General features: G+C 40.4%; 1 long non-coding RNA gene across 1 annotated transcript; it reads left to right on the forward strand.

Moving 5' to 3' along the window:
* The first annotated feature begins 260 nt into the window (after positions 1-260).
* LOC126412358 (uncharacterized) lies at positions 261-25,473 on the forward strand. The gene is made up of 3 exons (XR_007575278.1): positions 261-371; positions 23,953-23,999; positions 25,443-25,473. It is a non-coding gene; the product is annotated as an uncharacterized LOC126412358 (long non-coding RNA).
* Positions 25,474-25,977: the final 504 nt, after the last annotated feature.

Raw genomic sequence — 25,977 nt, forward strand, 5'->3', positions numbered from 1 at the left:
GAACGACGTTGGGCGGGGCCGAGAGTTAACGACCGAAGTGGCAAGGGACCGGACGGCATACGGCGCTCTCGTAGCAGTCTCTGGATGTGTGCGGGGGCGGTGGAAGCGGCGGAGGCAGCGTCTGGAAACATGATCGCGACCGTGCGCGCTGGGCGAGCGCTCGATTTGACTGGGCCGGGCGGCGACTGCTCTATTTCTGGTCGTCTCGCCGGCGGGGGGTGGGGGGCGGCGGCGCCCCGGGGGCGGGGTGGTGGGGTGGCGCCGCCCCCTGCGAGCCGTGGTGGTCGCGGCGCGCTGGCCCGCCCTCGCCAGATCCGCTGCAAGCCTCGCGGACTCCACATTCCACGGCCCTCGGATTCTTCGCGGACAGTGTGAGTGCCTCGCGGCTCAGCTGCGTCTGTGTCGGCCGCTTGCCGCTTGTGTGCGACTGCAGGTGACGCTTGTGCTGCCGTGGTGGAACGACAGTGGTGAACACAGGTGCAACAGGCAGACAGTGCAAGTGTTCTCTCTAACGGCTCGTATTCGGGATGCGCGCCGCGAGAAACGACTGGTCTTCGTCTGATGAAACCTACGTGAAGAGCTATGGAAATAGTGCGGTAGCTGCCAGCAATTCGCAGCAAGTTTCAGTTCGTGTCCGGGAACCATTGTACAAGTTTTTCTTCGAAAAGAATTCAGAGTGTTCTGGCGATGGATTCTGAAAGAGATTGTGGCCACAGAAGAACACGTTCTGTGGGACTAGAAACCTAACTCGATACTACAAGAATCTACTCTCTCGTTCGCTCGGAGTAACTACACGCGCTCATTGGTTTCATATCTGTGAAAGAGTATGACAGGGACGAGTCTTTCGCTGTACGGACACGTAATTTGGCCGGAGTAGAGCCTATCTCTGTTGCCTGTGATCACCGCTGTTTTCAGTGAGAGTGGCAGTGTGTTAAAAAAAACTATAAAAATTAACAACTTATAACGACGGGCAGGTGCAAGGATGTCGATTCTTGCCTTACTTCTCAAGTCCCGAAACCAACCAAACGGAAATTAACCTTCCTTCTCACATCCACGAACTACTGTAGCTTTCTTACTTTCCTTACCCTTCGTTCTACACTTTTATTTTACTTTGAAAACATCATTTTCATTTTTCTATTTTGATTATACAGCGTACTTCGGTAGCAGGTACTTCGCAATTTAATTTTGCCCTGTCGATTTTCTCTCTCTTATTTTTCCCGCCTTAGCTCATAGTTCTCACACTTGCATGATGTTCCCTCAGCAAAAATCTAATTATACCTAATCTAATTAACTGGTTACATTTTTCCAAAATTCAGCACTATAGTGGTAGTTTCTTCGTTCATCACTCTGCAATGTCTAAAACCATATTGCCCCTCACCCATCCACCTTGAGCTGTGTCACCATGCAGCTTTAGACTCTAATCTGTCACTCTTGACTGACTTACAACTTAAATTCAATGTTAGGAATAAATCTCAGAAGGCATGAATGGTGAAAATAGTTCTTTTATTGTCACTAAGTGTACAGTCTTAGCAGACAAATTTCCGTTGTCACTGAATGCGTCTTACCAGAGAAACTCCCCGGTGGAAGAGGGCGTCACCTCTTTCAGTCTGTTCTGTTTACTGTCACTGCACTTCACGCTAGCTTTATTAACTCAAATGCCATCACTGCTTCTACTGTGTTTCTCTCCTTCTTAACAGTTCTCATAAATATGCTTTATCGTCAGAAATAACAATCATTCACTTGAATTAACGTCTTATAAACGTAAGAAATAAAGTGACAATTTTTTATTTCGTGGTACACCAGAACTTGTAGTTTTTTACTACTAGATGCTGCACATGTATCTTGTTGAGAAGAGTGAGAATCAGTTATGACACTTAGATAGTCTAGTGCCATTCCATATCCACAAGGAAGCGACAAATATGAGAAATATGCCTAAATATCGGTAGAGGAAGTAAAACGTATAAACTGAACGTCCTTTGAAACGCGGGCAACATTTACTAGTCAAAACGGGGCACAAAAAAAAAAAACAAAAAAAATTGTTTTTCAGCATATGACTATACGTAAATGCCGAAAGATATGCTGTATGAAGGTCCTGTGTAACGTACACAACACAGACATGTCATAAATGGGGCAACATAAAAAAATTGACCTCTCAGCAAGTGATAGTACGAATATGCCGGAAGGTATGCTGTATGAGTAAGACTTCTACATTTGTCATCTACTGCTATGTGAAGTAATTATGATTATAAAAACTTCCCTTTAACTATCAGACAGTTTCTGAAAAGAAGAATACAGTGATATAAAGCTTATTAGTATTTGCAGCACAATGTTTCTCAAAAATGGACGCGAAATGTGCTAAATGTGTCCGAGCCACGGTACGCAATGTTTACGTGGTAATCGAGGTGAAAGTTTGCTGTCCCAGAAACTCTGGATCCCGTATCTAGAACTCTTCTCAGCTATATTTGCGAAAAGTCTCAAGTCATTACATTATAGTTCCCCTCTTTTCAAGAGCATTCGCAAAAAAATCATTCAGTTGGAAAAAAGGCAGTTCTTCAGTATATCAGTTCAGTCAGATGAAGTTATGAGTATGAACCATACTTGCTTACTCTTATGGGTAATACCGTTTGTAGAATTCTTGTTTCCATTTCACAAAATTCTCTACTCCGGTTTCGGGTTACAGCCCGTTTTCTAACGTTACTGTTTCAAAGAGTTATATCTGCCTGTCAGCAGTCTCTTTGTGGAGAGTAGGAACACAGATGTTGATGTACAGTACAACCATCAAAGAAATTAAGTAGTAATTCGAAATACTTCAAGATCTTATAATATATATCAGGTAAATTAAGTGATGTATATGAAACATTGATAGAGTAATATCTAATAGATCATACCATATTGAAAATCGGTTAAATAGGTTATAGGTTGTCCTCATCATCATTTTATCCTCAATCACCGGCGCGCAAGTCGCCCATTGTGGCGTCGACTGAAATAAGACTTGCGCATCGCGGCCGAACTTCCCCGGATGGGGCCTCCCGGCCAACGATGCCATACGCTCATTCCCAATTTGTTGTTGTTGTTGTTGTTGTATAAACTGTTCTTGGTGTGCTCCCATTATTATCTATTCCATCTGTCTACTTCATTCTGTATAGAGAATAAATGCAGCAAGTACATCTAGAACAGTTTATACAGGTTAAATGGATGGTTTCTAAGCCGGTCAGTGTGGCCGTGCGGTTCTAGGCGCTTCAGTCTGGAACCGCGTGACCGCTACGGTCTCAGGTTCGAATCCTGCGTCGGGCATGGGTGATGGGTGATGTCCTTAGGTTAGTTAGGTTTAAGTAGTTCTAAGTTCTAGGGGACTGATGACCACAGATGTTAAGTCCCATAGTGCTCAGAGCCATTTGAACCATTTTTTTGGTTTCTAAAAACAGAATAATGGCAACGGGACACTATTTATTACAAAGCAGAGGATCGTGGTTAAGTCAGTAAGTATTTAAGAACGTAGAGCAAGCAAAACGCTTTAGGTCGCAGCAGTTCAGGGTGAGCCCTTCTTTCGAAGACAATAACATCTTTAAAACAGTAATACTATATATCTGTGCCCAGAATCTAGGTCGTTCGTGGACACAAGAAAAAAATAGTTTTCATGTGTAATTATTTACTATCTTTCAGTAAGAACACACATAAGCCAATTAAAATGATTCAATTAGTACTGATAACAGTCATGCCACGTCTAATTAAAATTATTGTACTCAAAGTTAACCCCAATTCTTCCAAATTGGCAACTAAGTCCGAGGCATGCTTTGATTTCTTCGCCTTACAGTGAAACCAATTGCGCTTCTGTGTTAAAAAGAGAGTTCTAAGACAATCTTGTAGGCAGGCAGTAATATCCATGACCTTCGGGTGGCCTTTTATACTGAGGAATTGTTTACCTGGATTAGACAAAACCCATCGTGCAATGGCCCACCGAATGTGTACACTAATTGTGTATTTGTAAATGACTCAGCGAAAGGGTGCAGCGATTAAGACACTGGTTGGAATGGGATTCAAATCCCAGTCCAGTAAGCCTGATTTTTCCGGGGTTTCGCTAATAAGGTGAAAACCAGAATGGTCCTGTTAACGAAAGCCACGAGCGATTATCTTACTCCGCCTTTTATGATCGAGTTAGAATTTTGTCTCTTCATGTGGGGTGCACGTCCTGCTGAATACAAAAATCAAAAGTTACGTTGTTAGTTTGAACACTGGTTCGATGCAGCTTTCCGCCTAGTCTATGTTGTGAAAGTATTTTCATATCTGCACAGCTACTTCACTCTACATCTATTTGAAATTGTGTATGTACCAATTCTAGTGTTGGTCTCCTTTCACAGTTCTTGCATCCATGCTTTCGTCCATTACGAATATATTATACACCAGGGATATTTAATATTGGCTCTGAGCACTATGGGACTTATTCTGAGGTCATCAGTCCCCTAGAACTTAGAACTACTTAAACCTAACTAACCTAAGGACATCACACACACCCATGCCCGAGGCAGGATTCGGACCGGCGATCTTAGCGGTCGCGCGGTTCTAGACTGTAGCTCCTGGAACCGCTCGGCCACCCCGGCCGGCGGTATTTAATATTCCTTGCTGCTATAGCATATGCCATATCAGTCGTCTCGTCTTTTATTTCAGTACCATTAAGCTCTTTCAGTACCATTAAGCTCTTTTTTCCCCAAATCGGTTCAGTACCTCTTGATCATTTACTCCATCTTCCTATCTAATCAACAGAATACTGTAGCACCACATTTCTAAAGCCACTACTTTCCTCTTGTTTATCTTCCACGTTCCACTTCCATATAAGGTTACTATTCACACAAATGCTTTCAGAAAAGACTTCATGACACTGAAATTTATGATCGACATTAATATAGTTCTCTTTCCAAGAAGGCTTTTCTATTAATACCAGTCTGCATTTTATATCATCTTTGCATCTGCAGTCGACCGCTATTTTGCTGCCCAAGTAGCAGTATTGTCTACACCTTTCAACGTCACTTTTCTAATCTGATTTCCCTCATCCTCATCCGACTGAATTTCGCTACACTTCATTACCCTTGTTTTACATTTCCTAGCGTTCATCACAACTTCTATTATGGACAATATCCATTCTTTTCGACTGATCCTCCACGTTCTGTGGTACCTCTATAGAATTACAAAGTCATTGGCAAACCTTAAAACGTATACACACAAGTAAAATATTTCACACTATAAAAAAAAATTAAGACTTCAGGCGCTCGGTTGCCTAGGTTTACCCATATAGTAAAACTGAAGCTTGTGAATCCGTGTGCCAGCTCGCGTTCTCGTCTTTCTCCTATCTCTATCCCTTGTGGAAGGAATCAAGCCATCTCATTATCGTCTAGACGTAAAATTCTACCGTAACTTTCCTTTTGCGTATGAAACACAGGCTTGATTGTTCACAGACAATACGGACAGAGCAGCAAGGCAAGTTATGCAGTCTTGTTTGTGATACTAGTGTCCAAAGTTGTATGACCATTCAACATTCTTCGATCGACGTCACAATTGTACTCTTGACAATAAATTAGTGGCAACACCACCTACGAGGATAGTTTAACGAGTCTGCTAAAACGGCAAGAAAAAAATGTTTGTTCTGTAAACAACTCACCTTACTTCTCGACATAGTCTTCTTTGTGGGGTATACACTTGGTCCAGCAAACCTCCAGCTATCAAATTGCAATATACTCTTTGACTCCAACTATGATTTCCTCATTTAATTAAAATTTATTCCCAGCACGCCAAAGTTTCAAGGTAGGGAACAGGAAGAAGTCACTTGGGACTAAGCCTGGTGAACAGGCTGGATGAGGGACCAAGTAAAAGTCTAATTCATGCACTTTCGCCTTTGTTATCGTTGATGTGAGGGATGGTGAACTATCCTGGCGAAACAGCGCATTATTTTGTGCCAACCTTGCCTTTCTTCTGCCAGCGCAAGTTTCAAATGATCCAACAATGAAACATAATGCGGTCCAGTTATGTTTCTATTTTTTTCCAAATAATCTACGAGGATTGTTCGTTGGGAAACGCAAGGAACAGTGGCCCTCACCTTACCAGCTGACAGAATGGTCTTTGCCATCTTTGGAGCACTTTCGCCAGCCTTTGTCCATTATTTTGACCGCCGTTTTAACCCTGGTGTGTAATGATGGATCCAGGTTCCATCAACAGTCGCAAATCGGCGCAACAAGTCATGAGGATTGCGATTAAATATCGCCAGACATTGTGTTGAAATGTTGTGCCGGATGCGCTTTTGGTGGTCTGTTAGTATTCGTGACACCCGTCTCGCCAATTCTACGTGCTCGATATGCACTAGCTTATTTGAGATGCCTGCAGTCTCAGCAACATCACGAATTTTTATTCAGCGGTCTTGCATTACCATATCATGGATTTTGTCAGTGGTTTCCTTTATGGTGACATCAATTGGGCGGCCGGAGTGCACTTCATCTTCGGTGCTTCTCGGACCACGTATAAATCCAAAAGTAAATGGTCTTCAGTGATGGTGCAGATTACGCGTGAACTTCATACAGTCCTGTTTTGATTTATGTGGCAGTCTAGCTCTTCAAATTAAAACGTTTAATAACAGCACTAAACTAAGTTTTCCCCATTTTCAATCTCAGTCGACACACTGACCATTTCAAATGGCTGTCAACAATGAACTGTACACTACTGAAAGTATTTATATGATCCTTGGAATAATCAAGCTGACCAACCCCTTAGACGCAACAAAAACGTTCCATTATTTCATGGTAATTTACCAGGCTTATCAAACCGCCGTAGTACTTTCAACAGTATGGAGGTCGATCAGCACTGTAACCAATAACGACCGATAGTATAAAGGAAGCAACAAGTCGCTACGGCTAACGTTATGCCATGTTATAGTGCAGTAGCTACCAAATGTGCACTTGACAGAACAGAGCACAGTCATTATCTTCAGTATGATGTAGGAACAGCTGATCAGCAAGGATGTCTCAAATAAGGTCGTAGTACAGTAGGCAGTAGCAATCCTCATTAGTTACAAATGACTGCAAGCATTCGCCTTGTGTAGAACAGTCACGGCACTGGTCATTTTGAGTTCTCTATTATTTTTTCTGGTTTTCAACATGATACTATACAGCGCGACACATGCAGTTCTAGACTCATGAAATGGGTCCATTAATCTTCCTACACCCGAGAATTTACATCATTTCCGCGTTTCACACAGTATGTGAAGAAGGGACAGCTGGACATTGCTTTCGTCCGTAGGACATTGTACTTTCAGACTTGCATTCTGACTGGATAAAATTAGTAATAAGGTCAAATCATATATCCAATCACTCATTCAATTATACTGACACGGAATCGGAAGACGATAAAGCGAAACCGGAAGTACTAAATTCGGTCTTCCGTAACTGTTCCGCAAAAATAAAGGCATTCTACAGTTTCTACATTGGCAGAAAAAAATCACAACACCAAAAAATAATCAATGTAGAGTAATGAAATTTCGGAATTAATTTGTCTTTGTAACATAATTAAGTGATTAACACTGCACGATCACAGCTTAATCGCGATATAAACCACGTCAAATGTAAGTGCGAGATAAGCCATCAGAAATGTGAAATACTGGTATGTTCATAACCAGTGTAACTGGCAGACTGTTGAAAGCAAGCATACAAACGTGCATACATTTTATTGTCCATTGCCGGATGTCATTTCGTGAGACGGAGTTCTATGCCTGTTGCACTTGGCCGGTCAATACAGGGACAGTTAATGTTGGTTATGGATGACACTGGAGTTGTCCGATGATGTCCGATATGTCTTCGATTGGAGATAGATCTAGTGATCAAGCAGGTCAAGCCACCATGTCGACACTGTACATGTTGGGTTACAACAGCTGTTTGTGGTCGAGCGTTATCCCGTTGGGAAGCACCCCTGGAATGCTGTTCATGAACGACAGAACAACAGGTCGAATCGCCAGAATGACGTACAAATTTGCCGTCAGGGTACATGGGAGAAACGCGAGAATGCTCCTGCTGTCATACGAAATCGCATCCCAGACCATAACACCAGGTGTACTGTTAGTGCGTCTAACTTGTAGATAAGTGGTTGAATGCCCTCAGTTGGCTTTCTTCTAACCAAAAAACGGCCATCACTGACACCGAGACATAATCAGCTCTCATCAGAAAACACAAGACCCCAAACCTGACCTCCAATGCGCTTTCGCTTGACACCAGTAAAGTCGCATATCGTGTTGGTTTGGGGTCAGTGGAATACACGTTAAAGGGTGTCCGGCTTGGACCTGTCCTTGCAGTAACCGATTTGTAACAGTTCACTGCGTCACCGTATTGCCGACTGCTGCTTGAATTGCTGCTGCAGATGCTGTATAATGCGCCAGAGCCATATGCAGAGCACGGTGGTGTTCCCTCTCTATAGTGCCATGTGATCATCCAGAGCCTGGTATTCTTGCGACCGTACGTTCCCGTGATCACCGCTGCCAGCAATCATGTACAGTGGCAACATTCCTGTCAAATCTTTCTGCAATTTCTGGCGCGAAATTTGAATACACATCATCTTTCAGGTGTAGAAACATTAATACCAATTTTATTTTATGTCGCACAACTCGTTCTTGGTGTTGCAATTTTTTTCGATTATTGTACTTATGGGCGATGTAAGGACACGAAAATTCCATACCTAGATATAAGGGAATGCAAAGTTGAAAATCGTCTAAACTCGTACGAAAGGTGGAAGGTCGCTGGACCTGGCAAGGTAATATTAATATCCTGGACTGTTTATGCGACAGACCTGTCCGCCCCCAATAGGATAGGTGAGTGGTCGGTGCGGTTGACTTGTTATTTGGAGGGCCTGGGTTCAATTCCCACTACTGGCAGGGAATTTTCCTCGGTGGGTGGACTGGAATGGAGTCTACTCGGCCTCGTGAAGCCAAGACTACAAATACAAATAGAAACATCGGCTGGGATTGAGACGGCGCTCGGTCGGCTAGAATGATGGAGCTTTACTTTTCTATGCAATAGATCTGGTCCTTCATTTACCAATGGTTTACTGTCAGATCGCTACAGCATTGCATATGATTAAGGTTTCTTCTCGTTCCATTCCCAGATGGGGCGTGAGAGGAATGGTTGCTTGTAGCCTTTGTGCAAGCTGATATTCACCTCCTTTATCTGCGCGATCTCTACGAGATAGGTACGTAGGGGTTTATGAATATTCGTAGTTTTTGTCATTAAAAATGGTTCTTGATTTTTTCTAAGCAAGTTTTTGCAAAGTCTACGCCATCATTTTTCGAGTGACTGGCAGTTAAGATTTTTCAATGTTTCTGTTGTACTCTCTTGTCAGTGGGACAAATCTATCACAATTCGCATCCACCTTTTTAGTATATGTTCAATGTTCCCTGTTATTCTGACCTGCATTGTAGTTCCCCAAATTTCTACCAATGGACAGTGGCCTGCCATTTTCTTTATGCACTACTGAACATTTAGTGCTGTTCTACTTCATACCTCCACAAATTATTATCCAAATACACTACCAGACATAGTAAAGTGAAGCACCCAGAAGACACAGTCGGATGTCATTGGCTGGCATGTAAATGGTTAGACTTTAGACCGCAATTCTCTATAATAGGAAGAATGGCCACCAGGTGCATTATTGTGAAGGATACGGAGATTCCATGTAGTCATATGAGATAGCACTATCTGCCCCTGACAGATTTGAAAGGCGCCTCGCTGTGCGTCTACATCTGACTGCCTGTTCAAATCACACAGTTTTCAGATTTTTGGGGCATTGAAATGTGACACTGGACCAATGCTGGCATGTATGGAAATTTTAGGGCATTAATGTTTGGGCTGACCATATCTGACAACAAGGAAAGACTACCACACTGTGTACACAGCACATCGTAAACCGTTCACATTCCCACCTGCCTTCTGAGAATAAGTAATGGACTCCCTGCAACATTCTGTGTCACACTGCACCACTGGTAGGAGACTGGCAGTGGCCAGACTAGGGAACTACCATCCCATGAGCAGGCTACCATCAACATCACAACACATCCGGCTGCATTTGTTGTTGTGCCATGAGGGGTAGCATGGACTGTTGATGAATGGCATCGCAATATGTTCAGCGATGAATTGCAGTTCTGCGCTACCCAGATCACCACTGTCGATGAGTAGAGCGGTGTCCTGGGAAGACATCATGGCAGACGGTGGTTCTGTCAGTGGCTGATGCAGAATTATCAAGAGATCTTGTTGTGAATTAACACATTCGGCATGTATAGGCAGATGTAAATCTCCAAGCAATTCAGGAGATATGACACCAACACTGATTATCAATCAACGTATGGGCAGGTGTAATTGGCGATAGATTAATAGGGTCATATGTGCTACCACAAAGGTTAATAGGGGTACATTAGCTGGACTTTCTCATTAATGTATTGTCTACCTTGCTGGAGGCTGTGCCATTGCAGCAACGAATACACGTGCGAACATCTAATGCGGATATCTCAGGTCTGCTGGATTGGTCAGGGGAGAGGGGGGGGGGGGTCAAACCTCAATCCCTTAGACTTCTGATTAAGAGAACACTTGAAGGAACTGGTCTACACCATGCCAATCAATGATACTACAGGGTCACATCTTCAATACAGCCCAGCAGGTACAACAACTGGATGTACTTCAAAGGGTACATCATTCCTTATACCAGAGGACAGAGGGGCACATTTTCTGGATAGACTCCATGTGGGGCACTTCCTGTAAACATGTGTTTATGGCAGCAAGTGTGCATTATCGGACCCATATTTAATTGAATGTATCACAGAAAGTATGCATTTCTGGACCCATGTTTACTGAACTTATTTTTCTTGCTCTGATGAGTACTACCACCTCTCAAAGTATTCAACACTTTTTTTAACACCCTGTACATTTGGAAAATGAGGACGAAGTGCACCAGACCACATGGAAAAGGAAAGCTCTTTCTTTGTATATGATCCTCTTTATCAAGAATTTGCGTTGGCCTAAAAATATCCTGAACCCTGTCAACTAAAGAGTACGAATTTGGTTAACAGTTTGAAGAAGGCCAGAATATGTAATGGATACTGACAAGTAATGGTGGCTCATGCAAAATTTTATCTATGTGCTACAATGTGGTGGCCTACAGCATTCCAACTTACTAGGGCAGCATTCGTAACTAAAGTGAATATATTATTTTTGCATATATCAATTGATATTTAAATTTTATTATTAATAGTTCAACATTGTGAGGAATAAGATACAATGGAAAAATAAAGAATGTTGGCAACAGCATGAATTCAACCCAAGTCAGAGAGCTGCCAGTCTGTGCTTTAGTCCGCTCACTAACAGTGGCATTGAGAAAGCCACCCTTTAAAAATCCGTCATGCTCTACGATTGTACAATACGTTATAGACAGTTTCAGAGAAAAATACTGACCTGCTGCTGTGAGCAACATAGCACTCTTAGTGGCAAAAGAGATGATATCACATAAGATCACGTGCAGTGGAAAATGGACAGCTGCATCATTCCTCTCAATTGATCCTAGTGCAGCTGACCATCATTACAGGACTCGATGCTGGTTTCTAGTTATCATAGAGACAGAACTGTAAAACATGTTTTCGTTCATCTTATTTGCCTATCAGCACACATTTGAAGAGAAATGGCATAATTTTAGTGCAATTTCCAGCTCGTATGCAAAGAGAATTGTGAAATTTTAGTGCAATTTATGGTTTGCATTTGAACCAAAGTGCCACATTTTATATTTACAGTGAGCTATTGCATATGATAACTGGCTGCCATTGCTAACAAATAAGATGTGTAGTGAGAGCTATTTGTTGTGAGATCCCACAGCTATTTTGCCATTCACTGGGAAACAGACATGAATTGCTTCACCCCAACCCCCACACACCATCAACTCTGGTCCTGGGTATGCTCTCAAAACTACACATTCAGTTTAACTCGTCACTAACCTGGGTATTAAACAGTGGGAAATTGAAAAACCGGATAACTGGCAACTTGTTTTAAATGTTCAGGAATGGAAAACTGTGCATTTCACAAAACAAATAAGCTTAGTATCCTATAGTTATAACATCAAAGGGTCACAAACAAAATTGGTCTATTCATAAAAATATCTGGATGTAACAATTTGTAGGAATATGAAATTGATTGATCATGTGGGCTCTAGTGTAGGTACAGCAGGTGTCAAATTTCAGTTCATTTGTTGAATACTTGGGAAATGCAATCAGTCTACAAAGGGGATTGGTGACAAAAAAACTCCTGGGCACATCTTAGAACACCACTCAAGTGTGTGGGACACGTACCTAACAGGACTAACAGGGGATGTTGAACGTATACAGAGGAGGGCAGCACAAATGCTCACGATTTGTTTGCGCCATGGGACAGTGTCATGGAGGTGCTGAAGAAACTGAATTGGCAGACGCTTGAAGATAGACACAAACTATCTCGAGAAAGTTTACTTTTACAAAGCTTCAGGAATTGTATTTAAATGATGGATTCAGGAATATGCTACAACCCCCCTCCTCCTGATATCACTTCTGCACGGTTAGCAATGACACAGTTAGACTAATTACAGCGCAGCCAAAGGTGTTTACACACTCATTCTTCCCATGCTCCACATGTGAATGGTACAGGAATAAGCCGTAATAACTGATTCAGCAGAAAGTACCCTCTGCCATGCACTTCACAGTGATTTGTTAAATATGGATGTAGATGTGAACATATTGAAAGTGAATGATAACACATATCTTGTAAATTCTTCTATTGAATTTATTAATCAGCTACTTAAACAAGGTTATGACTTCTTAAAATCATGCCATGAAAAGAGATCCATCCTGTCTTACATTTTACCCACCACATCAAGAATAGCTTCTTGTTGTCCCCCCAATGTCCACAATTTCATGGTCAGACCTGATGCTCCTTCTGTACCCATATCCCTATCCTATTGCTCGTACTCCTTTGACTGCTGTACCACACTAAGACTTGCCCTACGCACTCTCCTGCCACCACATATACCAGAGATTTAACTGGCAAAACATATATTATCAATGGGAGAACCATCTGTGAAATAACATACGTCACTTACCAGCAGTTATGTAAACACTGTTCAGCCTACTACATTGGAATGACCACAACCAAGTTATCACTTTGGATGAATGGACATAGGCAGATGGTGTATACTAGCAACACACAATATCCTGTATAGAGCATGCTCTACCACATGACAGTCATGACTCAGTGCTTGTTTGACCACACACGCCATCTGGGGTTCTTCCTCTTGGCACCAGCTTCACATAACTCTGCAGGTGGAAATTAGTATACACCTGTGTTCTGTCCTTGCCATCCACCTGGCCTAAATTCACGTTAATTTCTTTGGTCTCATCATTCCTTTTCTGTAACTATTCCATTTCTTTACTTCCTTTTAGTTTCCCTGTAACCCCCGCACCTTCCACCACACATGTTGCACTCCGCTGATTTAAGCGCACCCAACTATCTGTCTTTGCTTCTCATCATATTCAGTAAGGTCCCCCTTATCCAGGGTTCTGGGCAATTTTTCCATAACTGTCCCCATTTCCTAAACCTCAGCAGTTCTTTCCCTTCAACTCTTCTGCCAGAAGAAGAAGCCACTGGCTCTGAAAGCTTGCATACATCCATAACTTTTATATGTGTTTTCTCTTGCTGCTGCCTGGCGAATAGATTTTTTCACCTGTCTAATTATAAAGGGGAAAATACATAAGATCAACAACACAATGTTAAAAATAACATCATCTGAATGCAGAATGAGCAGAACAGAAACTAATGAACTAGTTCAAATACAAACAAATAAAAATGAAGGGAGATAGGAAAAGATCATCTAAGTTAAACTGTAATTAAAATAAATGCTAGTCTTTGCAGCCCAGTAGAATACAGTGAGATTATAATAGCGTATTGGTAAATAGTTATACTTACAACATAAATGTGCATTTAGTTCTGAAACATCAGTTAAAATGAGTAAAATTTAATGTAACTTGATAGATAAAAAATCTACTAACAAAACAGTGGCAAGAGAACACACACAAGACACATGTGTACGTTAAAGAAATTCGCATGCTTTTGGAGCCAGTGGCTCCTTCTTCTGGCAGAAGGGTTGAAGAGGAAGGAAGACGGATGAAGGAAAAGAACTGCTGGGATTTGCAAAAAGGGGGGAGAATTTTGAAAAGTCACCCAAAACCCTAGATCAGAGGAGAACTACTGGACAGGACGAGAAGGAAAGACTGATTGCTGGAGACTGCACTGAATGAGATTTGAAAGAGATTACAGACAAAGAATCATGCATGAGTCAACAAGAATGGAAAGCTAAGTGCATTATACATTGCAGATGTGAGAAGGGGGAGGGGATGATGCAAGGTGTAGAAAATTATAAGGAGGCAACGAAAGGAATGGTTTCTGAAAATAAATGCTGAAGCTGAAGAAATTAACATAAATTAAGACCAGGTGGTTGGTGAGAACCAAGGACATTTTGTAATGCCAGTTCCTACCTTGGTTCTTACTACCCCCACCTGGTCTTAATTTACAAGGTGATTATAATTAAAGTTAAACTTTCAGACCGCTGTCGAAATAACACCACTGGTCAGAATGACATCAAATTGCAATGGAACATTATCTTTGAAGGGGGAAAACATATGGCAATTTAATAGTGGTTGACTAAAATGACAAATGAATCATTCAACAATGCCTAAGGTGTACGTTTGACATTAAACAAACTGTACTACTCAGTGTGCATGGGTTTACAGGTGTGATACTGTTAGTTATGTAAGCCTATCCACCACGGGACGATCACATCACATTGATTTTTAATTGTCCTGAGGCCAGTAACTGCATAAAAAGCATCAATCACATTGGTTTTTAATTTTCCTGAGGGCAAAAACTGCATATAAAGCATCGATCCAAATCAAATTGGATTATTAATTTACATGTGACTGGCACAAAACATGTTCAATATGCTGTCCACCATTTTCTGCAACATGTTGAAATCGAGAAACAGCATGTTCCACAACTGATCAAAGTGTTTCCAAGGTCGCGTTCAGAATGTGTTCCACAATGTGTGCCTTCAATGCAGCTAAGTTTGCAATTGGAATACTGAACACAACATCTTTCAGATAGCCCCACAGCCAGAAGTCACACAGATTAAGATCAAGTGATCGGGACAGCCAGGCTGTAGGGAAATGGCAGCTGATAATTCTAGCGTTTCTGAAATGGTGCTTCAGTAGCTGCTTAACTGGATTTGCAATGTGCGGAGGTGCACCATCTTGCACAAAAATGATCCCAACCACATTGCTGGAGAGGCGGAATGACGTAGTTGCGCAAAAGACACTCATAGCGCTTACCAGTGATGGTACAGGTAACAGGACCAGAAGTTCCTGTCTCTTCGAAAAAATATGGGACTATGTTAAATGATTTCTTTTTCCACACCACACAATGACCTTTTCAGGATGAAGTGGTTCTGGTTGAAACTTCCTGGCAGATTAAAACTGTGTGCCGGACCGAGACTCGAACTCAGTACCTTTGCCTTTCATGGGAAAGTGCTCTACCATCTGAGCTACCCAAGCACAACTCACGCCCCATCCTCACAGCTTTACTTCTGCCAGTACCTTGTCTCCTACCTTCCATCTGGCACACAGTTTTAATCTGCCAGGAAGTTTCATATCAGTGCACACTCTGCTGCAGAGTGAAAATCTCATTCTGGTACTGGTTGATTTGCATGTGGATTTTCTGTTGCCCATATTCGACAATTCTGTGTATTGACATATCCTGTCAGATGGAGGTGGGCTTCATCCGTCCACAAAATCTTCCACAGTCAATCATTGCCCAGTTCCATGTGAGCAAGAAATTCTAAAGCGTAGGTCTCTCTTGGTGGCAGGTCAACAGGAAGCAACTCTTGGACATGGGTAATTTTGAAAGGATAACTGAAGAGGATGTTTTGTAGGATTTTACGCATTGTGCTCACATCCAGTGTTCGGGCAGTTCTCTGTACACTACACATTTGCACACCACGACTCGTCTCCTCCTGTATTGCTGTGGCCACTGCTTCCACTGATGTCGAACCAATTCATTTTGTCCCTTACCATGTTGCACACCATAAGAACCTGTATTTTCCAAATTTCTGAATCATTTTCTCCAGACCCACTGCATTCATTGGTCCAATGTCTTTTTTTCAAACCCTTCAGTGTATGGAACTTCTGCAGAGCAATGTGTGCACAGTTATCATTCTTGTAATACAGTTTTACAAGCAGAGTGCGATCCTGCATTGAGACAGTCATGGCAAACATTGCAGACGCGAAAGGAGGAAAAGCCATGTACCCGGGGTGTTTACACCAACTTCAATGAGTCATCCGCATGACAGCTGTTTTCATTTACGTACTCTGACACATACAGCACCATCTATTCATCAATTTACACACTATTTTTTTTTCTCCAATAATATTCCTTTACAATTTGGTGCTGTTCTGACCAGTGGTCCTATTTATATGGCATTTTGAAAGTTTCACTTTAATTATAATCACCCTGTACATTAATTTCTTGAGTCTTAGCATTACTTCTCAGCAACTATTCCTTTCTTTAGTCCGTTTTAGTGTTCTATTTTTTTTTTTTTTTAACCTGTCTATTTTTCTCCACCTCCCCACTTTACCACATACTATGCACTTAGCTTTCCACTCTGATTATCTCTTGCACAATGTTTTGTCAGTAATCTCTTTCTTGCTTATTACTGTATCTTCCACCTATAACCCCAGTTTTCAAATATCATCCTGTGCCGCCCCAACGGTCAGTCTTCCCTTCTCATCTTGTTTGGTAAGTCCCCCTGATCTGGGTTTCTGGATGACTTTTCATTCTCCTGCCACCACTTAGTGAGCAAATTTTTTATCTATTGAGTTATATCATATTTTCAAAAATTGAAAAGTTAAAAATGTGAGATTCATAGCAGGCTTGAGTGAAAATGGTGTTGCTGCTGGGCAGTCTTAACTGACAGTGGTAGAATACAGTGTTTATAATGACTTATTAATCCCGTGTTAGAAGTCTGTCATATGTTCCAAGTTTCTGAAGTGCATAATTGCACATTTATATACAAATACCTATGAGACATTTAGTGCACTCCTGCAGTTATTAACCAAAAGTTCGAAATATAAGATTCACAGCCTAAATGGTTTCAAAATCTGATTATGTCTTCACTGGCTCAAAACCAGAGCCATAGACAGGTCTAGGAATAATATTAAGAATTGTGAGTTTATTTGGTTTGTTCTTAAATTGTCTGGTCCATACACGGCAAGTCAATGTTTATTGTTTGTCTGGTATTTATTCCTGGTGATGACTGCCTTTCCAACATTAGAACATCACTTTAATCTAATAAGTGGAATGTTATAAAATTATAAAGACACAGAATGTCTGGCCAAAATTGACTTCAGGAGGTGAAATTCCAATGCTACAGTGTAAAACTTATTCCTACATGAAGAGGGAGGTGTCAGAAACAGGAGGACAAAGATAGTATGTTGGTAATGCTACCCCAGTTTCAGTCAAGAAATAAGGAGATAGGGAGAGAGGGAGGGAGAGAGAGAGATGGATAGAGGAAGAGATATGAGAAGTAAAAGGACTGCTAAAAAATAAGGTGAAAGTGGAAATGGAGATAAAGAAAAGGAAGGGAGAAAGTGAAAAATATAGAAAGTGGAATAAGGGAAATAACTGAGTAAATAAATCACATAATCATAAAAAAAGGAGTGGGTCTGATGACATGTTAAGGTGGTCAAGTCCAAGTAGGTGGTGCCGTGAATGGACTTATTGTACCAGGTGTTAGGATCCGTACAGCCCATTTTATTTCTCCTTTCTCTTCCTCTATCCATCTTTACTTCTCATTCCATCTTCACATCACCTCTGGGTTGAAGCACCCACTCTCTTTGACACCTTCCCCATCATCTTTGCTTCCCCTTGTCCTCAAAAAACAAGGACCCCTCTCATCTTGGAGTCAGATGATCTGCCCCTACTTTCTAGTCTTTTCCATCCACCTCCCTTTCCGCCCTAAGAATGGAACCAACAGTTCCAAAACCTACAAGAAGTTTTCTCGATTTTAAATGTGTCTATTAGCAGTACTGTGATTTCACCTCCTGAAATTAAGTGCTACTCAGCCAGTCTGACTTTGCAGTTTTGTTACTTTCTCAAGAACAATGTTATGAATGACATATACCTGCAAATCATTCAAAATCTGTTCTTGGTTTTTTTTGTGTTTTATGACATTATATTTATGGGATGACCGTGAAGAGCCAGCTAGGCATTTGGCTAAAAAGATGAGGGAAAAAAAACTTAAAAAACAGATTGGAAAGTGTGCAACTCAATGATTGCTAGGTCTATGAATGGAGTGAATCTTATTCTTACCAATCTTCCTGTCTGAAATGTTTGCATTCTACACTCAGTACATGTACAACATAATTAACTATACTTACAATCATGCATAAGCTTCACTTAAATACAAACAATAAGGAGTCAACTCAAATGATAAAATGTGTAAGACACTAAATTATGGAATAAAATGAAGCTTATTGCATAACACACTGCCAATGATAACAATGTTAAAGACAGAATACTTCCTCATATAGTAAAACCAGACTTTAAAAAATCAGATGTGGTTTCAAAAGTAACCATTCCAGCACAGACCTTAGTCAAAATATGTAAATCACAAGCAGTCTAAATCTTGATTGCAGATGGACATGTGAACCCCTCTAATCCCACATAAAGTTCAGTGCCTTAACTACAACACCACATTGATAAGAAAACCATGAAATTTATTGTTGAATTTTCTTGACCAACATAATAGCATTACATACAAACTAAAGAAAAACAAGACAGTGATTAAAATTGTTTCATAATGATAGTAAAGCAGAAACTTGCAATTGCTGTCCACACTCACCACATTTTGTGGCACCATCCACATTATTCCTTGAAAATAATCCCTGTAACTTTAGTTTATGCCACTCAAAAATTTGAACACCAGGGGACAAATGCTTCACTATTTCCTTCTGCCTGTGTAATAAATACAAAAAAATTCTCAAATAAAATAAGGCTACACACCTTTCCTGGCATGGGAAACTGCATTGCAGCACATTGCGTGACCAGTTTGAGCAAACTGCATCAGTCATAGTGAAATGTGCCAAATTGTGTGCAAAAGAGATAGTGAATTATACTCATCAGTTCTGGAGACAGATGGAGCACTAGTTCAGCTAGATAAGGTGGAAGAATAAATCGTTCATGGTCCTGTTGTATGAACCACTTTATCAATTTTGGATCACAAGCATCAAATATTGTGCTTGATCTTCATAACCGAACAAAATGCCAGGTGTTATAATGAAAGTGCAGATACTCATAAAAGTCCAGTGTGGGCTGTAATCATTATATGGTAATGAAACTTGGCAGATATGCTGACATGTTAATGTAGAACTGATTTATGCTAGAAATAAAATTAGTTGCAATTCTAGCCACTAAGTGCAAATCTGGCACTGTGAGTGCAAGAAAGACCTACGTACAGCAATGTTTCCATATATAATGGATTAGGAATGGGACAAGGACAGAAAAGTGAAAAAGGCATAATGATGATTTTGTCATTAACTGCTGCTTACACAGTTTGTTCAATATGAGCACCAGAGATGTTTACAACATACTTCATCTGTAAAACAATATAATCAACTGGAATGAGATTTTCACTCTGCAGCGGAGTGTGCGCTGATATGAAACTTCCTGGCAGATTAAAACTGTGTGCCCGACCGAGACTCGAACTCGGGACCTTTGCCTTTCGCGGGCAAGTGCTCTACCATCTGAGCTACCGAAGCACGACTCACGCCCGGTCCTCACAGCTTCACTTCTGCCAGTATCTCGTCTCCTACCTTCCAAACTTTACAGAAGCTCTCCTGCGAACCTTGCAGAACTGCAAGGTTCGCAGGAGAGCTTCTGTAAAGTTTGGAAGGTAGGAGACGAGATACTGGCAGAAGTGAAGCTGTGAGGACCGGGCGTGAGTCGTGCTTCGGTAGCTCAGATGGTAGAGCACTTGCCCGCGAAAGGCAAAGGTCCCGAGTTCGAGTCTCGGTCGGGCACACAGTTTTAATCTGCCAGGAAGTTTAATATAATCAACTGTTGCTCACAGCAGTTCTGGTGGAATTTGAGCAATGTGTTCCTGTGCAATGTGTTCCTGTATACTGACATCAGGTAGAGACCAAATGTAACTGCATAATAGGTGTAAAACGAAGCATAGGATTATAGATTGAGAGATGTTGAATGACACACTTTTGGCTGTCAAGAGAGAGCAATGCGTGATGCCTTCTACATCTACATCTACATAGATACTCCGCAAGCCACCATATGGTGCATGGGGGAGGCTAACCTGTACCACTACTTGTCATTTCCTTTCCTGTTCCACTTGCAAATAGAGCAAGGGAAAGCAATTGTCTATATCCGTCCATATGAGCTCTGATTTCTTGCATCATATTTTTGTGGTTCTTACACACATTGTATGTTGGTGGCAGTAGAATCATTCAGCGGCCAGCTTCAAATGCTTGTTCTCTAAATTTTCTCAATAGAGTTTCTCAAAAAGGACGTCACCTTCCCTCCAGCAGTTCCCATTTGAGTTCCTGGAGCATCTCTATAACACTTAACATGTTGTTCGAACCTACCAGTAATAAATCTAGCAGCCCACCTTTGAATTGCTTTGATGTCTTTCTTCAATCCAATCTGGCACAGATCCCAAACAATTGAACAGTACTCAAGAGCAGGTCGCACCAGTGTCCTATACGTGGCCTCCTTTACAGATGAAGCACTCTTTGCTAAAATTCTCCCAATAAACGGAAGTCAACCATTCACATTCCCTAACACAGTTCTCACATGCTTATTCCACATCATACTGCTTTGCAGCATTAGACCCAGATATTTCAATGATTTGATTGTGTCAAGCAGGACACTAGTAATATTGCATCCGAACATCACAGGCTTGATCTTCCTACTCATCTACATTAACTTACATTTTTCCACATTTAGGGCTAGCTGCCATTTATCATACCAACTGGAAATTTTTACTGAGTCATCTTGTATCTTCCTAGAGTCACTCAACTTTGCCACCTTACTATATAGAATGGCATCATCAGCAAACAACTGCAGACTGCTGCCCACCACGTCTGCCAAATCATTTATATATATGCAGAACAACAGCAGTCTTATCACACTTCCCTGGGGCACTCCTGATGATACCCTTGTCTCTGATGCCTTCAATGACTACCATAGTAAAATATTGTAAAATGATCTTTCACAGAAACCAAAGAAATTCTGGTCATATATGAAGGCTGTTAGTGGCACCAAAGTCACTGTCCAGTCCCTAGTGAATGCGACAGGAACTTTGAAATGCTTAAGTACATTTTAAAATGTTACTTTACAAGTGAAAACTTTGGAGAATTGCCCCAATTCAATCCTTGTACTATTGAAAAGATAAATGAAATAAGTATTAGTGTCACTACTGTTGAGAAACAGCTCAAGTTATTAAAATTGAACAAAGCTCTGGGACCCAATGGAATCCCTGTCAGGTTCTACACTGAATTTGCAGCTGTGTTAGCCCCTCTTCTAATGATAATCTGTCATTGATCCCTCAAACAAAAAACCGTCCCCAGTTCTAGGAAAAATGCACATGTCACAGCTGCGTAAATATTCAGTCAGATCTTGATAAGATTCCAAAGTGGTGTAGAGATTGGCAACTTGTTTTAAATGTTCAGAAATGTAAAATTTTGCACTTCACAAAATTAAAAATTGTAGTATCTTATGACTATAATCAATGAGTCACTGTTGGAACTAGACAATTCATACAAATACCTGGGAGTAACAATTTGTAGGGATAAGAAGTAGAATGATCACATAAGTTCAGTCATGGATAAGGCAGGTAGCAGACTTTGGTTTATTGGCAGAATATTGGGGAACTGCAATTAGTCTACAAAGGATATTGCTTAAAATCACTCATGCGACCTATTCTAAAATATTGGTCAAGTGTGTGGGGTCCATACCAAATAGGTCTAACAGGGGACATTGAATGTACACAGAGAAGGGAAACACAACTGGTCACGGGTTTGTTTAATCTGTAGGAGAGTGTCACAGAGATACTGAAGGAACTGAACTTGAAGACTCTTGAAAAAGTCTATTAATGAAGTTTCACGACCGGCTTTAAATGATTACTCTAGGAATATACTACAGCCCCCAATGTATCACTTGCGTAGGGATCATGAAGATAAGATTAGAATAATTATTGAATGCACAGAGACATTCAAACAATCATTCTTCTCATGCTGTATATGCAAATGGAACAGGAAGAAACCCTAATAACTGGTACAATGGGACATACCCTCTACCATGCACCTTAGAGTGGTTTGCGGAGTATAGATGTAGATGTAGATCCATAGTAAATGCATTCTTTAAGATATCCCCATAGCCAAAAGGTATGTAGATTCAGATCAAATGATCTTGTAGCCCATACACCTGGAAAACTTATGGAGATAACATGTTCTTAGAGGGTTGCATTAGGCAGATATTTCACTGGGCAAGTGACATGAGGTGTTCCCCCATCTTGTATGAAAATAGTGGTTTCCACACAGTTGTGCTTTTCCAAAGCAGGAATCATACGCTGTGCAAGGAGGTCTAGGTAACGCGCAGCCGTCATGGCACACCTGAGACACCTTTTGCGTATATTGTCTTCAAAGAAGAACAGACCAACAACAAAGGTGCTTGTGAAAACACACGACATGGTCACATACGGCAAGTGCTATGGCTGTTTGTGCACAAAATGCAGTTTAACATTACCCCTGCAGTGAAGAATGTACCTCGTCCCATGATAGAATATTGCCAGGCACATCTCATCAACTTTGATCTGTGCCAGAAACCAGAGAGCAAATTCAGAATGTTGCAGTCGATTGTGAGGTTTCAGTTGCTATACAGCCTAGATCTTGCATAGGTACCAGTGTAAAATAGACCACAAAACTTTCAGTGCTGTTAACCATGGGGTAGACAATTCTCATGACACTGAATGAGCACTGGCACTATCTGGGACATATGCTGCATGATTAGTTACAGAAACAGCAACCTTGTCAATAACTTCCAGCAGACATCTTCCTCTTCCATGCCCCATACCGAGGTGATACATATTTTCAAATTTCATTATCAACTTCTTTACACCATTTAATGACATTAAGCTTCTCTCCTCAGACCTTTCAGTTGGGTAATATTATCTCAGTTAATCAAGATTTACAGGATGAATAAAGAAATGCATCAGTGTAATTGTTGCCATTCATGTAAAACAGTTTCATTAACAGCACAGCACACAGTCTCTTTTCTTGACAGTCTTACCATTAACTTGCGTTATGGCTTGTCAAATGATAGCATAGATGTCATACCATCATACAAACAGTGTAAAGTGGCAGACTTACACCCGATGGCCAAAATTGGAACTAATTATTTTCCAACATAAATCGATTTTGGAATAATATATTAGCATATCTACCAAGTTTCACTGCCATACAATAATTACAGCCTACACTGGACCTCCATGAGTAGCTGCATGTTAATTATAAACATCCAGTACGGCAGATAAATAAATGGGCCTTTCACCATCCATCTAGCAATGTACCATCTCTCAAAAAAATTTCTTCTACCACTATTAGAATGTAGTTTTTTGTGGTGGTATTTTATAGAATCTTAGTCACCTTACAATTAAAATACTTCTGTGGATGATGTTTAATCTTTTATGGATGAATGTGGCTATTTCAGCAAAATTGACATTGTCTAAAGTAAATTATTTAATAGATTTCATATATGGCATAATTAAACTGATTGTTGATAATTATTTCCCTTTTGGTTACAGCTCTTTTAACCTCTTACAACCATGTCAGATGATGAGGAAGTCTACTCGTAAGTACATTATTTTATGATCATGACCATACGTAAGTAATAATAACTGCCTCAAAGTTGTTTCATGTTTGCGACAAATTGAAACTGGTGATGAGGGGAACATTTGAGTCAGTCCTTGAAGCTTGCTTAGACAACAATATTGTTAGTGCACTGTTTGCAAAGTTAAATTTCTAGTTTGAAGAGTCAGTCCAGGAGACAGTTTTAACTTGTCGCAAGTTTTCTGCTGAAGAGTAAAAATATGTCGATGCCATACCAATTTTATTCTTAGTAAAATTCTTTAGTGTGCAAGCTGTATGATAATCAGGAAATTAGAATAAAAAATATCCGAAGACATCAAGCATATGTTATCATAAATTGAAAGAGAAGAAGGAAATGAATGAAATTAATATATTAGATTCAAAACACTGTTCAGAGAAAGAAAACTGCATTGAGTTCAGTGGCAGTACTCTGTACAAGTTCTGAGACACTGCTCTACATAATCTAAAGGAACAAGCAGTCTGACAGAAGTTGCATTGTAGAGTAAACTGAAGTGAATTGTAAAAATTGGCATAGCTAAACCAACTAATTCAAGTGTTGTTTTATAAGGCTGTCACAATTTTTATATTATTTATAATACCTATGCTTTACCAGATTTCCCTCTTCAGTTGGGCTCAGAATACTATGATATATGTCCCTCCAGTATGAATGTATGCATCAAACACATTGTTCTTACAGTTACCACCATTTTTCTACCAAAATTATCTCTAACAACCTTTTGATGCTTACAGCTGCCACAGCGACATCTGTTTCCTTCTTTAATTTCTTTAGAAACACAACAGAGCATTCACTTGTCACATATTTTTTTCGCACAGGCAAAAATATCAATATTTTCTCTATATCTATACTTCCCATTTCATGCAGAATTCTCTTTCCGATGTTCCTTGTATCAGCTGGTAATATTTTGAAAGGTTTGTCATTTGGGCAGCTCATAGTCATTGTCTAATTATACAAGCTACCTCACAGAAAGCCATTCTAGTTCCCATGCAGCAGATGCTTCAGTTTTGTGAAAATATTAATGTATAGAAGAGGGAAATGTAAGGAGTTCATATCAGGAACTCTGAAGCAAAAAGATTGGATGGAAGACAAATTGTGCTGTGCCTCTGCTATACTGAGATAATACAATAGCAAATAGGAACAATGAATAAATTTGACACAAGAAAAATGTGAATAAAACTGTGATGAAGAGCTGACATACAATATTTCTATTAACTCTCACTGGAAATGGTATGACAACCCTGTTAGCTGTTCATGACCAAAAGATGAAACAAAGCTACTTGCTGTATGTAACAATATTTATAACTAAATTTGATACTTCATTAAAATAAATTGTTAATTGTAAAACTATTATTTTGTGTTGAAAGCACCTTACTGTTTAACTAAACCTATTCTTTCTTTCTTTTCTAGTGAGGAGGAGGAAGAGGAGGTTGAGGTGTAAGTATATCGTTTAATTTGTATACATTTTCATTCTGGCACTATTAACTTTAAATGCAATACTTAATAGCTTCTATTAATAAAAAGTTTAACTTCTGAAGGATTTACAATATATTTCTTTTTATGATTACAGGAAGTAAGTATTGAACCAGCAGCCAGCACTTATTCTATTATAGTCAAATGACAGTTACAGCCCTAGATGGACAATAATTACTGTGAAGCATTTGCTGATGAAATAACACAATTATTACCCATGGACATCAGCCATGAGCAATCTGAAAACACCTATGGTAGCTTGCTGGAAGTTTGTTATTTTACTGTTCCATCCGATACTAGCAGTTCATGCATAGATGTGCATAGTGGAAAATGATTTTGTACGCCATATCAGGTATTGTACATAATATGATGAGTTTGTAGAAGAAGTGAAGCAGAATATTCAGCACGCCTTATCCATTTATGTTGTGTGAAACAAAAGTGACTCAATATTATGAACATAAACCTCCATTCT

The sequence above is a fragment of the Schistocerca serialis genome, chromosome 7 (genome assembly GCF_023864345.2).
Source record: "Schistocerca serialis cubense isolate TAMUIC-IGC-003099 chromosome 7, iqSchSeri2.2, whole genome shotgun sequence".
In the NCBI taxonomy this organism is placed as follows: domain Eukaryota; kingdom Metazoa; phylum Arthropoda; class Insecta; order Orthoptera; family Acrididae; genus Schistocerca; species Schistocerca serialis.